The 16,201-nt window shown below is 45.4% G+C and overlaps 1 protein-coding gene across 4 annotated transcripts in view; it reads left to right on the top strand.

The window, feature by feature from the left end:
- Nucleotides 1-16,201, top strand: part of ZMAT4 (zinc finger matrin-type 4) — a 123,428-nt gene that overhangs the window by 8,543 nt on the left and 98,684 nt on the right. For 2 of the 4 annotated variants that reach the window (XM_067545243.1, XM_067545253.1), the window contains exon 1: nt 15,124-15,245. The exons of the other annotated variants lie outside the window; for them this stretch is intronic. The gene's annotated coding sequence lies outside the window, so the exon portion shown is untranslated. Of the gene's footprint in view, nt 1-15,123; nt 15,246-16,201 lie in introns of those variants that run through there. 4 annotated transcript variants of the gene reach the window in all.

Raw genomic sequence — 16,201 nt, 5'->3', positions numbered from 1 at the left:
TGCTATTTTGTTAATGAATTGCGCATCCTGGGGAGGGTCCTGTGCTCTTTGCACTCTGATCTCCTCACTGTCTGTGTGGGTCCCATGTTTGACTCTGCAGGAATCCTCTTGCCAACGATGCAGAGGGAAGCAAGGGGCATTGGGAGCCAGTGTGGAGTCCCAGATTCTGTTTCTCCCAAGATCTCAAGGGATTCTCTGGTTTTGAGGGCTGAAACCCCAGCCACATCCATGGGAAGCCCACCCATCCCAGAGGGAAGATGCATTAGAAACTCAGCAAGGGCAAATTTGTGAATGTCGGTGGGAATAAAATGGCCCATTACGTGCAAGAGCAGTGGAGCAGGGACCGTGTCTTCCTACCTGTTTGAAAAGTCCCCTGTCCACCCATGGAGCGATGTGAATGACAGTGAGCAGCTAAGGATCTCCTGAGCTAAACTGAATTGTGAGCACTGGCAGCTGTGCTTTAGTGTCAGCTAATTCTGACTTGGCTCAGGGACATTGCGAGGTTTAATCTTAAAGACACAAGGGTTAAATGGCTGGGCCAAGGCCCCACACTGAGCCCGTGGCAGACCTGAGACTAGAACCTAGCAGTTGGACTCCTGTCTCCTACTTCTAGCCTTAGACCAACATAACTGATGTTCACATTAAATACCTGTAAGTTATAAAATTGGGTGCTGTGGCCTTCTGAAAACCTGATCCCAAGTGCCACAGCGGGAGCTGAGCAGTGATGGAAATCGGGTCCTTTGAAAATGTTCCTGCGTTACCAACTTGCACCACTGGGTGGTGTGTTTTGCACAAAAACCATCTTTAGTTGAGGACATGTGCAGTCAGTGTGCTAGAAAATGGTTTTCCAGAATAATGGTCCTTGACAAATGCACTGTAATTGATATTGATTGTTTTGTTACTAGTTCAGGAACAAGGGTCATATTGCACAAAGTCCCAGGCTTGGCTTGTGCTTTTATTTTAAAGACATTATTAATAATTGTAACCGAGGACCTGTTTAATCCAAACCCATGAGGGTTAAAGCTTTCCAAACTAAGCCAGTGGAAATGTCCTGATCACCTGGCAGAGTGTTTGAGTGAGTACCTGAGGTCTGGAAGCTTCTAAAATTGCTCTTTCCTCAACTCAGGGTCCTTTTTACAACCATCTCTCTTGACTGAATTTGTAAGATTTAATTGTGTTAAATATCAGATTGTTTGAAACAAGTCAGCAGACTAGAAGCAGTTTTTGTGTTTCTAGATAGTAAAGTGTAAAATGGTTTGGGCTGAGTGCTCATTGCTTTCCTGAGAATATGCCATCTGATTTGCTCACATTTCCTATTTAGTGTTAGGTGCAGCGCTCTAAAGCTTCCATTTCAGTCAAATTACAGGGGAATGTCTTCATTGTGTAACCAATCTGGAGCATGCAAGCTGCTTCATTATTTGTTTCACTAATTGCTTGCTGTTTTTAGAGTTCTTTTTTAAAAGATGAAAAGGTAAAAGTTGCTCCGCAGAAAATTCAGGAATTGATAAGTCTCTGGGCTATGAGGCATGGAGATGAGATGACTTTTTCTGATTCATAATTTGCAGATTAATAAACTAATTAAGGAGGAACAAAAACAAAAGCTTTGCATTTTTGTTTAGTATCTTAAAAACTAAGTCAGTTAATTTGTGCTTTGTGTCTGTGAATGCAAATTACATTGTAAATGGAGACCTCACTGTCAGTCAATCAGATCCTTCAGTGATAGTAAAACAAGGATTGGTTGCATATAAAGTGATGATGATACTCCTTCCTAAGTGGAGTACTTTGCATTTGTCCTTGTCTGTTGCAAAGTTAAGCTTGCCTCTGTGGCATACCTGGGGCACTGTCTGACTCCATGCTAAGGCTGTTACGTGCCTGAGGAGTTTACACTCAATAATTGGCTGGTGAAATCCTAAATACAGATCTCACAACCAATGTGGGGTTTGTGCCCAGTTCCTAACAGTTGCCTTGAGGTTGGTACTCATGCTTTTGAGCCACTGCAGGAATGCTCAACAGTTTTATGAAAACTAGTTTTGACAGGAGCTCTGGATTGGCCTGGGGTTTTGATGCCTAACTAGGCAATTTCCTCAAATATCCTCAACAGTTATTGCTGAATGTGTGAATCTCCAAGGGCCCCTCAGCATACAGAGAAGGGCTGGGCATGGGCTCCTGTCAGAGCCAGGTATTTCACCAGCATCCCAAGAGCACTGGCAGTATAACTAGTGTGATTCAGGTAAAGGGCTATTTGTGCCACTTCCTTGTCTGATGGTAACACTCTGATCTGCGTGGCTAAAAGCCACAACTGAGTCAAAGCAGCAGCTGGAATTGAAGCCTTGTCATTCTCTGAACCTGACATGCTGACGTGACCTTGCTGTTGAAGTGAAAGGTGCCTCGCATGAAGGAATAAGCTGTTTACGAATTATTTTTATGCCACAGAAGCTGAAAGTGGCTCTTTCTAGGCTCCTCATGATGGTCCATATTCTCCTAGCTGCTCTCACAGTCAGGCCTTTAAGGATAAAGTTGTCTCAATGTGTTTGTGCCCAGAGTTCTGTGTCTGACTATGGGGGAGGACCCTTGTCAGTTCAGACTCCTGTGCATTACAGAGAATTATACAGATACATAACTGGGGCTGGTGGCAGGGCACTTGGTATCTTAATTCAAAACCAGCTTTTCTGAGGCTCTTAGCAGAGCAGCAATGTCCTTCTCAGGCCCAGGGGGCAGCCTGAGCAAGAGCTAGTTGGGGGGAAAGCAACACTCTAATGAAATATAGGACGATCTAATTAAGAAGCTGTGTGGAAGGCCAGCTCCCGAGATGGGCGGGGATCTTGATTATCAGTTCACTCCAGTGCACTGTTTCCTGTCTGATATAAATGAGTTAATGTGATCTTTTGCAGAAAACAGGTTATCATACCCACATTCGCTAAGTATTGCTTGCTGACTATCTAATTTAGCAACCTGATTCAGGGCATCATAATGCTGAAGTGAATAGTATAATTAGGAAGGTAGTAAATTTCCTGTGATCCGTCATGGTTTTTAGGTATCTTAATGAACAAGCCTCGTTCCCAAAACACCATCCTTCTCAGTTTCCTTCTCATCTGGGTCATGTTGCTATACTTTGCAGGTGGCTTAGTACAGAACCTGCATTTTGTTTTTCAAAGTTGAAGTGCCTTTGAAATATGACTTTTCATCTAACATGGAAGATAATGAGGAGACTTTAAAGAGCTGCTGACGCCTCATGGAAAACAGAAACACATTCCGTTCAGGAACGTTTCTGCCTGCCTGTCTGATCTGCTCTTCCCTTTGCTCATTTTCGGTTGCAAGGGGCACTATAAAGATACTGAGTTAAACATCAAAATGAGAAATGCTGGAAACCAAATGAGAGTTGTTTCCTCATGTTTACTCACTGTGGGGCAGCTGGGGAAAGTCTGTCTGCCAGTGTCTCACTTCCATGGGCTACACAAGAACCTGGGACCGTAGCTGTGTACTGCTGGGCAGTGCCACTGAAGGGGAGTCATGCAGCTTGAATTAAATTTTCCTGGGGCCATTTGTTCACTCACAAATAGCTATGACAGCTTCTGAGGCACTGGGAAAAGTCAAGGGTTTCAATGGAGCCGAAATGTAAGTTACACTTTACAAGGGGAACGTAGGCGAGGCAGCGAGGCTAGTGCACTAGACTGGTACTCAGAAGGCTTGGGTTCTCTCTATTCTGTTCTGCTTCCCCCCTCATGTCTGTTTCTCCATCTGTAAAGTGGGGGTAACAATGCAGACCTCCTTTGGGAAGCACTTTGAGATCGACTGGCGTGCTATATAAGGGCCTGGTGGTTGTAACTGCTATATGGAGTCAAATCAGGGGCCATCTAGGCCAGGAACCTGGCTCTTGACCATGGCTAGTACTAGATGCATCAGTGGAAGGTTCAAGAAATCCTGAAGTGGGCAATGGGGGGGGGAGGAGCCTACTCCAAGGATTTTCTTTCTAACGTCCTTGTCGCCTGAAGGATGAGGCATCTCTTCCCAACTGTGTCCAGCCTATTTTAAGGGAACTGTAGCTGTTCCTATTATCCAGAGAGGGGCCCATCTCAGCTTGGCTAGAATGTCCCTGGAGGGGACAGGTACAGAAGGAGGCCTGGGACTGTAAGGCCTTTTGGCTAAAATAACCAGACACTTGGCAGTAGCTGCTGTTGCCAAGCATCTGAAGCCAAGGGTCCTACTGTGTTCAGCTATAAAGTCTAAAATGGCCTGCGGTGTCTGTCTCCTGTTTGCACAGCATGTGAAGTTGAGACTTATTTCTGGTGTCTTCTTCCAAGATCTGTAGTTTTCATGGCATAAGTAAAACTTTTAAAACCAAGCGTTTGAGAAGTAGAAATGAGGGGTTCAGAGGAATTATGTAGGGAGGGACATGAAGCGAAGGGATGACATGAAGAAAGGGAACTGTTAGGCAGGCAGAATAGAAAGAAAACCAGGACAGAATCCAACCACTAATTGCCTGGGGCTAGGAAGAGACTTTCCTCATAAGTATGTCATTGTATACTGTCAATTATGAGTGTTTTACACCTCATTCGCGTTGTAGCTGGGGGCTAGATACTGAACTAGGTGGACTCATCTGATTCTGAGCCACAGCAATTCCCATGTCCCTGACAGCAAGAGCTATAATCTTGCTTAGCAATCTTCCTCAGAAGTGGTGGAATCTCGATCACTTGAGAGACCTACAACTAAACCAGCCAAAGCACTAAATGTGCTGCAGGGAGCAATCTCGTATCGGACCCCCTAGGGGTGGACCACGTACGACCTCTGCGGTCCCTTCCATCTCCAATTTCTGTTAATTGTTCCATTTGCTTTTGCACTGAAACCAGAAAAAGAGTAAAGTTTTTGCCTGAGACAAATTATTCTGCAACTCCAGCAAGTCTAACCAGTACTGCTTAGTGCAATAGACCAGAGAGAGAGATTCATTCTTGGACATCAAGATTGGGAATGCACCCAGGACAGTATAAGGAAGTTACATTGTCTGTCTCTCTGTGCATAACTGGATAAACTGCAGACTCAAGTTTGCACTGCAGCCAGTCGTTGAACAAAACATTCCTTTGCAACTCAAGTGTTGCAGTAAGTTTCCCAGGTAAATGATACAGCTGCCATCTTCTCAGTACAAATCAATTGTTGCCATAGCCATAGGCCCTTCATTAAATGGAGAATTATTTTGGCATCAAAATACTAACTATACTTTCCTTTCCTCTGAAATTGCGTCTGATTTGTGCTTGTCATAAACAGCAACATTGAAAATGCAAAAGGCAGTTGGGATGTTACCAGTTAGCTTCGTCAGTGCTACATCCCTGCTAATAGCATTTTTAAAATGAGTCTCTGCTACAGAAAGTCTTTTGTGCACTATTAAGTCATACGGAAAAGAGATGTAGACATTTGACAAAGAACAATTAGGTTCTACAGCGCATGCGTGTAAGAAGGATCCCAACAAGCTAACAGAATGCAGTTGGTGAATGAAGATGTGAGACTCGACCTCATTGCAGATCAGTCAGTGCAAAAATGTGAAAAATGCTTCCTCTCATTACTCCAACAAATTGAAACAAATGACTTGTAGGTCAAAGCAAACACATACCTAGCAAACAAGGCAAGCCAATTTAACAGAACTATGTGGCAAGCTGATATGTAACTGGGCTTTCATGAGCGCAGAAGGAGAAATAAATTGAGCCTGACTCAATGCAAATCATAGCTGATATTTATCTGGAAATGCTGTTCCAGGAGATGTCCCTTGGAATTGATAGGATTCCTTTCAGGCAATGTTGGAATAAATAAGAATTCCGGGCTTTACCCATTTGATGTTAATAAGCACACTTTGTTTTTCTTACCACACTTGCAGACTTGAAGTTCCTTGAAACTGTAAAATGATGCACTTCTAATATACTGCACATTGCAATTCAGCAGCATGCCAGATGAATGAGCTTAGATAGTTGAGCAATAACAGTCCTCGTGGTAGCCAACTGATAGTAATATAATTAGCAAAGCCATTAATCCTCGCTCAGTGTTACTATAAACTTCATGTAATTTATAGCAAGGCTGACAAATAGCATGTTGCCTTGTGGAAGGCAGTTCGTTTTATTTAGCATCTTCCACACTATCTGCTATGGCCACAGTACAGAATCCACAAAAAAGTCACTTTTTGCCTTGGGTTGAGATACTACTTGCAATTGTACCATAGACAGAAACACAACTGTGAGTGCTGAGTCTACTCATTCATGCAGCTGTCTTCCTTGTCACCTTGTCTTGCCTCTCCCTGTTTGTCTTTGGATGTATCTGTTGCATCTTGTCATAATCAGACCAAGATCTCTTTTGGGCCAGAGTCTCTGCTTTTTCTCTGGGTCTGTGCAGCGCCCAACACAATTGGGTCCTGATCCCTAAATGGAGCTTTTAGGCAGTACCGCAACATGAATGCAGGCGCTGGGGTCAAAGGCAGAGGATCTCCCCCTGGGTTTAGTCAGCAGCTTCCCCTCTCTTCCCTGCCGCATCCTCTTCCGAGCAGTGCCTTGATTTGTAGCTACAGCCGGGGGAGTAGTGCTAATGCCTCCTCCCCACTTAAAAATAGTCATTTGAAACGTGAAGTGACTTCACTTTGGGTGAGCTCAGTTGTTCCCCTTACTGTTCACACTCCCAGGGAAAATTCAAGAGGCTGAGTTCTGGTGGTGCTGATCCATATACCTTTAAAGTTGGGGACCATTGTAATCCTTGGACCTGTCTAACGTAGGACAATGGATTTCACCCAGCGCTTCCTGCCTCTAGTCCAGCAACTTGTGGTGGCTGGTGTCTCCAGAAAACACAAGCCACATGTACCAGGAACCCAGCTTTGAGTGTGTGGCCACTTGCTCATTCAATCAGTAATGGGACTTTTATGGAGTGTTTCATCTTCAGATCCCGAGCACCTGATGGAAGTTGGTAAGCAGCATTACCTCCATCATACAGAGGGGGAGACGGGCACATTGGCATGTCACTGATCTAGCCACTCACAACCAACAAACACAGCATGGAGAGTGACTGCTCCACCAGTAATAGTCACATAGGACACCTGGCACTTAATTCACCGTAGAATTCTGAGTCCATCTGAGAAATTCACAGCCTGGTCACGGACACCCAGCCAGCAGTGAAAGGGACTATAGTCTATTTTACTCTCACTGCACTAGGCACTTCCCAGAGGAAACAACACATTTCCTGCCCCACAGAGCTCCCTGTCTAAAGACAAATTAGTGAATAAATAGAAAGCAGGCAGGGAAAACAGAGCAACAGGTACACCAGAGGAATGGTAGAATATGTACATTGTCATCCTCGATCCCTTGTAGTCAAGGATAACCTCTTCCTGTGTGTCCTTTGGTGATCACGAAGTCCGATTCTTGAGCCATAGACTGATTGTCAGATGTTGCAGGTGGTGTAGCAATCGCGGTCCAGTGCTGCCTTCCGACATAAGTTGTCTGTCCTTTTCTTTTTCTGTGACCAAGTCAAGGAGATTTTTCCTCAAAAGTGGCCGTTCCTTCTCTGACAAGTCTTCGCCAGTTTGCCCTGTCTTGGATGACTGTCTCCCAGTGTGTGATGTCAATGCCTAATCTCAATTCTTTGTCTTGAGGGTGTCTTTAAAACATTTCTTTTTGGCCTCCCTGTTTCCTTTCTCCTTTTGGTGAGTTGGGCATACAGCAATTGTTTTGGTAGGCATGCATCAGACATAAGCACAAAGTGCCTGCTCCACCTCAGCTGGTGCTGAATAATCAGAACCTCAACATTAAAGATGTTGGCCTCCATGAGGATATTGATGGTAGTGTGGTGATCCTCTCACTTTATGTTGAGAACATATGAGAACTTTATGCTGAGAATTTGTTCTGGAACAAGTTTCTTGCAGGTTCTGCAACAGAGGCAGATGTTCAGGAAGGACCAGAATGCATTGCATAAATTACTTATTTGCTCAGCTCTCTTTAAAAGACTGATATTGCTTCAACTCCTGCTATTTCTTTTTGCAACTGTCCTATTCCCCCAGTGCGGACACAGGGTTTATATCCTTAGGATGTTTAGATTTATACCACTGGGAAAAACTGCCTCTCTTAAGCAGTAGAATCTGTCCCTATCACAGTGCAGATAGATTAGGGTCTGATATGCCCATCACTGCAGCTGTTTCTGACTGATGTCACGGCTCCATTGCAGAACTCTTCTTGCACTGTACAAAATTTTCCCTACTAGTTACTTTAGATTCTTCGTGCTGCAGCTTCTTCCTTCTCAGACTGTACTCGGTGAATGACTCCTCTCTGTCACACTGTTGAACAAAGCTTCTCTTTCTCGAGTGAGGCAGAGACAAGCAAGGCCTCAGTCTAGGTGGCAAAGTTTAATGAAATAAGCATGTATAAGGGTGTGCTGTGCTGAGGATGTTGTTAAAGCAAGAGATGCTTTCCACAGCTGGGCTAAAGCTCTGGTGTTCTGCGGCCCTGGTCTAGCAGGTTTCTGAATCCTTCTGAGACATCTCATACCTGCAATAGTGTTTGGTTCCCTTCTCTGTGCCAGACTCAGGCTGGTGCCAACCGGTCAGTTGCCCCCCTCCACAGCGGTTATTTTTTACAGTAACAGTGAGCGTGCATGCTTTTTTTGGGGAGGTGAGGGGTGGGAGGGATTGAACTTTCCAAAGCAGCACAATGACGAGGTGAGGAAATATTTATCACCCATATCAATTTTTCAAGAGGAACCTACAGTGTACAGTTTGGGATAATGTTCCCAGTGAAGTGTGTAGTTGCAAAGAAAGAGTTGTTGAGGCTGGCTGAGAAAGAGCAGCGTTTTCTGGTGCATCATAGAAAGATATCCCTAGGAGTTCTGTGCTATTGCTCTGAGGACCAATTGGGCTGGTGTTGCTTAACGAAACTGCTAATGTAATAAGATTAAATAATTCAGCAGGTTCTTGCCTGGTGATGCACAAACTGTGGTTCTCGATGCTGCCAGCCGGACTTCTTTTCAGCCCCGCCAGAAATTTTGTATTCGTCTAAACAAACTGCGTTTTCCAGGCTTCACTGTAACAATTTCTTAAATGAAACTTTACCATATGGCCATGTGGGAGATCAGCTGAGCCACCTGAGACATTCTGGAAATGGCATTAACCTCCTGATGGGCAATAGCTGAGTCTAAGTATCCTGGGGTCAGGGTGGAGACAGCATTTATGTACAGCCTTTAGGATACATCCTGATGTGGCTGGAACAGCGGTGCACTGACACACATCTAATCTAGGCTGCCAGCTGTCTCAGTGCACGGACAAGCCTGGCTGTGACTGAGCCCAGGAAGGGATGAAATGATGCTAGCAAGGGAAAGGCCCCCCAGATCAGAGCATACGCTCTTTGCCTTGTTATATGCGTGTAGAGTGCCCCGCACTCGGGGGTCCTGAGCCCTGACCGGAATCTGTAGACGCTACCACAATATAAATAGATAACAGTAATTGAGCACATTTGCCCCTCCAGTAATTCAGATGGTTCCTGGCCTGGGGATAATGCTGGACTTATCGCTGCTCCAGCACGACCATTGCACTCATTCCTCTCTCTGGTCTGGATGCAGTCGTCTTCCCTCCATGGTTATAATTTTCACTACCTGGGCCTAGACAAGACATTCCAGAAGAAGCTGCTGTTGTCCTCCCGTCTCCTAGTACATCCCCTAAGCAGGGTGACCCAAGGATTGTGCCATAACGTGCTGCTGCTCTGCAAGCTGCATTGACGCCTTCCTCACTGCTGGATCTACATGGAGTCCTAGGTGCTGGACCTGGGCATGCAGGGGCTGTTGCTGCACACCCGGCTTGAAGGGGTTTCCATCATATCCAGGGCTTACAGTTGGGTTCAGTGTCTCTCCACACTACCCACTAGATACATTGTTCCAGCCCCGCTGCTTGCGGGTTCTGGTGCCAATCTGCAAAGCCTTACTGAGGCAGGGGCCACCACGGCAGCGCTGATCATCCAGAGCCCAGATGTAAAGTCCTACCAACTGAGGGTTTGGCACAGGCGCGAAGCAGGTGTTTGTTCTCCAGTGAATCTGTGGGGTGGGAGAATGACCCAGTTCTGGAGAGCAATCTTTGGAGGATGAATCCTTTGGGCAGTGTCTTCAGCAACAGCATCAGGTGTGTTGCCATGGAGTTTGCAGGCAGAGTGACTCCTGGGCATGGGGGTGTGTTTGTGCAGCTCCTAGAATGCTCCATACACCTCATTGTGTCAGGAACCTCTGACAGCTTTGGCCAGGGCTCTATGGCATCTGATTAAATGGCTTTGGACATGCAAACAAGCCCCATGGGGTGAAAAAACTAATCAACATATTGGTACAAGTTCTGCTTCCCCTCGCTCAGTTGCCGTATGCCTGGGATGTGCTGGCCCTGCACCTGCCTGGGGTGATGAGGCCCCTTGTCATGTGATGGGAAGCTCTTAGGTTTCTCAGGGCATTTTATAAAACCTAACCATTCCCTCCTCTTAAAAGCCTCTTTTCCCCCAGTTCCCAAAGAACCAAAGGCCATTTCTCTGCTACTTCCTTTGCAGTGGGAGTTGCACATCAGATTTTTAGAGGGGGTGTCAGAGGCCGGGGACACCTCAGACACTTGCCTATCCCTCTCCAAGAGAGAGGGCCAATCTCTGCGGAGCAAAGGGCTCCGTTGCACCAGTGCAGGGGTCTGTCCCAAGTGTCTGAACTCTAGTCCTGGGCAAAGTTCAATGAAAAGCCCTTTCTGCTTCAGTCGTTTTGACAAGTGAAGGCAGGCGAGTGACCTCTGCCTCATTGGGGGAAGCCCCTCTGGGAAGACAAACCAAATCCTCAGCACTTTCCAAATGTTACTAAATACCAAAAGCACAACGCAGTGTCAAATAAAATAGGCTGACATTTCTAGTGTGCCAGGGTAGCCTGGCTGCTGCAGTCCCCTGATTACAATGCTACAACTGCTTTGTGTGACAAAGCATGCCAACTATTTAAATGCTAATTGAGTTGAAGAACTTTTCCGAAAACTTTCAGCATAAGAACTCCTGACGTATGATTAGCTGAGCTTTCCTCCTGCAGCCCCTGCTCTGTGACTTGTCTGTCTTCACCTTGGAACAGGAAGATCTGTTTTGCTGAGCTGTGTGTGTCTGCTGCTGCTGCTACTGGTGAATTAATCTTTAAAAGAAAACCCCAGTGCAATATAAAAGCCAATTACAGGGAAGGTAAATCATTTAAAAGGAAAAATTTAAAGTCTTAAATGTAATAAGAAATCAGGATTAGCAATTAACCAGGGAGCTGCCATTTTAACAGCCTGGAGATAGAGGTAGTCCTGAACCAAATCCCCTGATCCCACCATCAGGAATTCTGGAGAGGCTCAACATCTTGGCTTCACAGCTGGTTCCGTCTCTGCATCAGGCTGAGCCAAAACCCTGGCTCAAACCACTCCCATGTGCCAAGGGGATTTGAAATCCTGAACCCAAGTGTTTGTTTTAGCTTGGCACCTCTTTGTTGTTACAGGCTGTGGCTGTGCTGAAGCCACGATAAAGTGAAGTTAAAAAACGTGACAGTTAATTAAACATCCAGGTAAATCCATTGCTACCTGAACTGACTGCTGTTTAAAAGGTCAGAGCAGATCCTACAGTCCCTTGGGAACTCCCTGGCTTCTGATGCTTTCTCCTGGGACCTGACTTCTCTCTAGCCCATGTGCGGGCAGCACAGTCCACCAGGACCTCCACCAGCTCCCTGCTGCCTCCATTATGAATTGAGTCCTCCTGCTTCTGCATCCAGGCTCCTTCTGGGCTGTATGGCACAGGATGCAGCATCCAGGACGGTGCAGAGGAATACTCTCATGGGGAGCAGAGGCAGAGATTTCAGAGTGGAAGAAAAGAAACCCTTCAAGCTGAGACTAAGCCCAAAGCCTGACAACTTAAGGCACATCTTCAACCGGGTGGTGAGTAACACCATCCTCTCCACCATGGGAGTCAGGGAGGAAGAAACAGATCATGGAGATGGACAATGCAGTGCTACTACGCTACCTCCAGCTGTTTGCTTCTTAGAACCATTGGACCCATGGTGACAGATGGCTTAGAAAGGCCTGTGCCAGTCAGACAGGCCTGCAGTGGTGTCAGCATGCCAAATCTCAGTAGTCCATTGGCAGGACCTTGGTGTGTTGCTACGAAAGGAACATCACTTCTCCATCCTTTGCCTGTGATGTTTTAAGCATTGTTCCAGATTTCTATGGCAGGCAGTGAAGGGGAGGATCATAAATATTTTACTGAAGCAGCCTGTGGAAAGTCTGCTATGCTGCCGTATGGAAATGAAACTGGACCTTCTATCCATCATCTTGGTTGGTTTTTGACATGTAATGAAAATAACATTCTTTTTTTGGCCTGATGTTAAGGGAGGCTATAAATAACTATTAGGAAAGAGCAAATAAAACACCTTGAAAGAGTTTAAAAGATTTATTAATTTGTAAGTTGTTTATAAAATGTCTTGCCCAGATGCTCCCATTGCAGGAGGAAAATACGAGAGCTGAAGACCTCTATTGTTGTGAGTTATGTAATCCTGGATAGTTAAAAGTTGGGAAGTGCTTTCACTTCTCCCCTGCCACCACCCCTTTTTGGATGGCAGCTACATCACTAAATATTTTGTCTGATCTGTCCTCAGCACTTAAGTATCGAGGCCTTGGGAGGCAGTTCTAAGGTGCTTGTGTCAATTTTAGAGGCTTAAATGCATGGCTTAAATTCTCCCTAAGATTTTTTTTAAGAGCCAAGCTGGATCACGCAGCATAACAGTTCAAATAGTTTGTAAAACAGCTGTCAAGCAGATTGCCAGCAGTTTTTTATCTACTTCAGACAGTTCCCCCTACTCCAGTACTGGGGGGAGAGGGTGTGCTTTTTAAAAGATTTCAGCACCTCCCCCCTTCCCTACTCCCCCCCCCCCCCAAAAAAAAAAAAAAAAAGGCATCTGCTGAGGATCCTGGTGTGAAAACAAGCAGGGCTGGAGACAGGACAGACAGCTGCTCTTGTCCTGGCCAAGGTCTTGGTTTGTTAGTGAGGCCATATTTAATAAAAAAAAATTATACTAAATAAACTTGAAGTTCACAGATTTGTTTTTTCTTTAAGAGACTTCAGTGCTTCGACGTTATCATGACTGTCAATCACATCTCAGCCGTGAATCCTTGGAAAGCTTCAAACCCAGTTTACCAGTCAGCAATTTGCTGTTACGCACCTACTTCCGTAACACATTGTTGGCAACAAGAGATTGCCCGATAGACAACATTTCTGTCCTGCTCTAGCCAAAGGACCATGTAAGCTGATGTACCTGTTTGCCAGAATGCAGGTGGAGGTGAAAGATGTAGATTAGCCTTGATTACTCAACTGCTTTAGGTGGGCAGGAAATGAAGCAGCTGCAGCTTTACCTGGCAGCGAGAGGGAGAAGTAAAGGATTTTGTGCAGTCCAGTTTGAAAACTGACAACGCTGCTAAATATTCTGAGGTACATTCATTTATTGGCTTTATCAGCAATGAACACTTTTAGCAGAGCTCTCGTAGCCCACCTTCCCTCTTTATGGGAAGGGAAGCAGGAGATCCCCACAGCAGGGGTGATGGAGAAGAGAGAGAGAATAACCCGCATGAACTGATTTTTCTTCTGGTAGTTTCTATAAAATCTATCACAGGCAGCAGTAACTCTCACCTGTCAAGGCCTAGGAACATCCTGGCCTCTCATCTCACCTTCAGCTACCCACTTAACTCCCCACAAAGCAGTACCAGGCCTGGCATCAACACCCTGGTGCAATGGCCTCTTAGCTGTCGTGCTGTTACCCATTTTCTTGTCCTGCACCTGGGACATTTCTACTCTTCCTCATCTGGTAAAAGTGTGTGTTTGGTTGCACTGACTCGTATCACTCCTTTCTTGAAAAACAACGGTTGGAGTTTTTAAGCATCTGTGTTAATGGGACTCTTCCATGTTACTGCCCTGCTATGACAACACGGCTGGGTGAGGGCTTCTGAAAAGATCTTTCATCCACCAAATAGCTGTTCCAGGGTTGTTGCTAACAAAGGCATTTTGCCAGAGTGTGTAATAACTCCAATTCTCTCTCCTGACAGGAGGAACTCTAAATGCATCCCCCTCTTCCTCCGAGGTCCCTAGGCATTCCTTTTCATTATTTCTTATTTTTAATCAATACCTTGTTCCTTGTCACATCTCTGTCTCTTCCTCCCACATGCCCTGCAGGACACCAGTTGGTGTTTAATAAAAACCTATCAAACTGTAGTGGAAAGAGCTGCATAAACAGTAAAATAAACCAAAACACTAACTTCTTAAGTTATGTAGTAACCATGGTTACAACAGGGATCACAAGAAGGCGATATCTGATATTACTGACTACAATATTGTATTCAATTCAGAAATATCACTTTTAAAATGAGTGACTGAATTCATCCAAACAGCATATAACTCCTCCAGCCCCTAAATCCTGTAAACTAGATGAGTGTTTCTCAACCTTTTAAGTAGCAAGTACCCCCTAACTTCTGAAAATTTTAATAAGTACCCCAACACTCAATTTTCCACAGGATTTATATTTACAGACTGTGTGCCATATATTGGAAGAACGGCTGAGTATAAAAGGCTGCAATATGACTGATGTCCGATCTAGTGGGGGTAGGGTTGCCACGTTTTACACCATGAGTGCACAACTGAAGTATGTACCTGGACTAGAGGTGGTGATGGCCAAAGTTAGGAGGCTTTGTGCGGCATGCCAAATTATTGCTGGGGAATAGAAAGCACCATGCAATGTCATAGATTTTGAGAGGAGGAAGGGGTGAGACAGACAGCATTATTATAACACAGCCTGTGACTGAGTTTTGTGTATAATCCATAAAGCCACCCTGCTATTTTCTGAGCCACCCCGCAAACTTCACTGCTACTGTAATGCATATGGTAAACAGCCATCAAGACTTGAGCTCATCCATGGGACACAGAATTCAGTTCTTTTGAGGCTCTGGATAATAGTAGATGCTAAATAGTGAGTGAGATTGACTGACCTGAAACCAGTGCAGACTTACACTGGGCCAGAGGACCAATCAGAGCTGTTGGGGGTGGAGCCTGGTCTCTTGCAGATAATTACTAAGTGCATTTCCAGCACAGTGGATCTAGGCTGCTGAAAGATCTGGTCGCAGAGTGGGGAAAGCTGTAATCGTAACTCCAGAGCGCTTCTATCTCAGCAGCAGCACTGGAACAGCTCTGTTATCTGCCAGTGCCAGCCCAGCCAGCAACAGAAAGGTACTGCCTGCATCCTTCCTTGTTTTGCTTGTTGTTTGAATGTGTATAGCTTGGAGTTAGTTTATTGGGAAATCAGAGCTGTCTAATAGCAGAATGTTTGTTTGTTTGTTTGCTTGAGTGAAGGGAGCACAAGGTGGTTTCATAAACTTCTCGGGATCAAGAACCCGGTTTGTTTATGTTGCCGTTAAGCATGTTACCTCAATGCCATCCCTGCGTGTGTGCAAGTGCCATAGTGTCTGTTGCATGGAGAGATGCTGGGATGCATGTATGCAAATGGGGCAAGGAGTCAGCCATTGGACTGACCTGCAGGAGGTGTAGCAGGGAATCAGAATACATAGTCAGTTGGTATTACCCACCCTGCTTCTCCTTGTCAGCCCTTAAAATACTGTACTTCTCGCTGGTATTATTAAGCATTGCATTCCATTTGTTAAAAGGGGGCCAAAGGTTTCAAAGGCCTCAGACCAGCCTACAAGCTGGGGAGGCTGTCACTGGGTGGACTCCTCCAGGTTCACCCAAACACCACAGGAAGTGAAGTTCCGAGAGCCATGAGGCTTGAGAGCCAATACTGGTACCTGTGCGGAAAATAACTTGGTTCTCTCAATTGCAGGCAAGTCTGGAAAACTTTTTCCAACTGACCCTGGTTCGCTAACGTGACGGCTCATTTCTAGATATTGTCATTCCTCTAAAGATTGGAGCCACCTTTCCATGAAGCAGCTCTGGTTGCAAAGACCAGTGTTGTGAAAACAACTCCAGGTCTTTACAGGTTGTCATGCTAGTGGGAGTGAGCTGAATTCACATCTCATTGGGGGCTGACCACACATGTCACCTTATTAATCTCCAGGTGAGACAGTATGAAACAAAAGCCAAATCCTTTGGGTAGTACAAGCTGGGTTATCAGTGGTTCAGGCTGAATGAAATAACTGATCTGATGAGATATCAGAATTGTTGGGATCTAT

This window comes from Emydura macquarii, unplaced genomic scaffold, assembly GCF_026122565.2.
Source record: "Emydura macquarii macquarii isolate MOO-44397 ecotype Brisbane River unplaced genomic scaffold, CSIRO-AGI_Emac_v2 contig_201, whole genome shotgun sequence".
NCBI classification, from domain to species: domain Eukaryota; kingdom Metazoa; phylum Chordata; order Testudines; family Chelidae; genus Emydura; species Emydura macquarii.
The sequence above is the reverse complement of the archived record's forward strand: the minus strand, read 5'-3'. Positions and strand labels throughout refer to the sequence as shown.